The sequence below is a fragment of the Palaemon carinicauda genome, chromosome 13 (genome assembly GCF_036898095.1).
Source record: "Palaemon carinicauda isolate YSFRI2023 chromosome 13, ASM3689809v2, whole genome shotgun sequence".
NCBI classification, from domain to species: Eukaryota; Metazoa; Arthropoda; class Malacostraca; order Decapoda; family Palaemonidae; genus Palaemon; species Palaemon carinicauda.
The window spans coordinates 6,387,532-6,389,575 of record NC_090737.1 but is presented as its reverse complement, the minus strand read 5'-3'; positions in this window follow the sequence as shown (position 1 = coordinate 6,389,575).

Here is a 2,044-nt window from a genome sequence, read left to right as displayed (position 1 = left end):
ACTGGCGAAATCTAATCTAGGCCCTTTGCGTCAATAGGCGTAGGAGGAGATGATGAATGGAAAAGTATTGAATTAAAAGCTCAAGATAAAGACGACTGGGTAAATCTAACCGAGGCCCTTTGCGTCAATAGGCGTAGGAGGAGATGATGAATGGAGAAGTATTGAATTAAAAGCTCAAGATAGTGACGACTGGCGAAATCTAACCGAGGCCCTTTGCGTCAATAGGCTTGGGAGGAGATAATGAATGGAGAAGTATTGAATTAAAAGCTCAAGATAGAGACGAGTGACTAAAATATAGAGACGACTGGCGAAATCTAACTGGGGCCCTTTGCGTCAATAGGCGTAGGAGAAGATGATGAATGGGGAAGTATTGAATTAAAAGCTCAAGACAGAGACGACTGGCTAAAAGATAGAGACGACTGGCGAAATCTAACCCAGGCCCTTTGCATCAATAGGCGTAGGAGGAGATGACGAATTGGGAAGTATTGAATTAAAAGCTCAAGATAGAGACGACTGGCTAAAAGATAGAGATGACTGGCGAAATCTAACCGAGGCCTTTTGCGTCAATAGGCGTAGGAGGAGATGATGAATGGAGAAGTATTGAATTAAAAGCTCAAGATAGAGACGAGTGACTAAAAGATAGAGACGACTGACGAAATCTAACCGAGGCCCTTTGCGTCAATAGGCGTAGGAGGAGATGATGAATGGGGAATTATAGAATTAAAAGCTCAAGATAGAGACGACTGGTTAAAAGATAGAGACGACTGGCTAAATCTAACAGAGGCCCTTTGCGTCAATAGACGTAGGAGGAGATGATGAATGGAGAAGTATTGAATTAAAAGCTCAAGATAGAGAGGACTGGCCAAATTTAACCGAGGCCCTTTGCGTCAATAGGCGTAGGAGGAGATGATGAATGGAGAATTATTGAATTAAAACCTCAAGATAGAGACGACTGGCTAAAAGATAGAGAGGACTGGCGAAATCTAACCGAGGCCCTTTTCGTCAATAGGCGTAGGAGGAGATGATAAATGGGGAATTATTGATGAAAAGCTCAAGATAGAGACGACTGGCTAAAAGATAGAGACGACTGTCTAAATCTAACTGAGGCCCTTTGCGTTAATAGGCGTAGGAGGAGATGATGAATGGGGAAGTATTGAATTAAAAGCTCAAGATAGAGACGACTGGCGAAATGTAACTGAGGCCCTTTGCTTCAATAGGCGTAGGAGGAGATGATGAATGGGGAAGTATTGAATTAAAAGCTCAAGATAGAGACGACTGGCGGAATCTAACTGAGGCCCTTTGCTTCAATAGGCGTAGGAGGAGATGATGAATGGAGAAGTTTTGAATTAAAAGCTCAAGATAGAGGCGACTGGCGGAATCTAACCGAGGCCCTTTGCTTCAATAGGCGTAGGAGGAGATGATGAATGGAGAAATATTGAATTAAAAGCTCAAGATAGAGACGACTGGCGAAATGTAACCGAGGCCCTTTGCGTCAATAGGCATAGGAGGAGATGATGAATGGGGAAGTATGGAATTAAAAGCTCAAGATAGAGACGACTTGCGAAATGTAACCGAGGCCCTTTGCGTCAATAGGCGTAGGAGGAGATGATGAATGGGGAAGTATTGAATTAAAAGCTCAAGATAGAGACGAATGGTGAAATCTAACCGAGGCCCTTTGCGTCAATATGCGTAGGAGTAGATGATGAATGGGGAAGTATTGAATTAAAAGCTCAAGATAGAGACGAATGGCGAAATCTAACCGAGGCCCTTTGCGTCAATAGGGGTAGGAGGAGATGATGAATGAGGAAGTATTGAATTAAAAGCTCAAGATAGAGACGACTAGCGAAATATAACCGAGGCCCTTTGCGTCAATAGGCGTAGGAGGAGATAATGAATGGAGAGGTATTGAATTAAAAGCTCAAGATAGAGACGAGTGGCTAAAAGATAGAGACGACTGGCGAAATCTAACCGAGGCCCTTTGCGTCAATAGGCGTAGGAGGAGATGATGAATGGGGAAGTATTGAAATAAAAACTCAAGATAGAG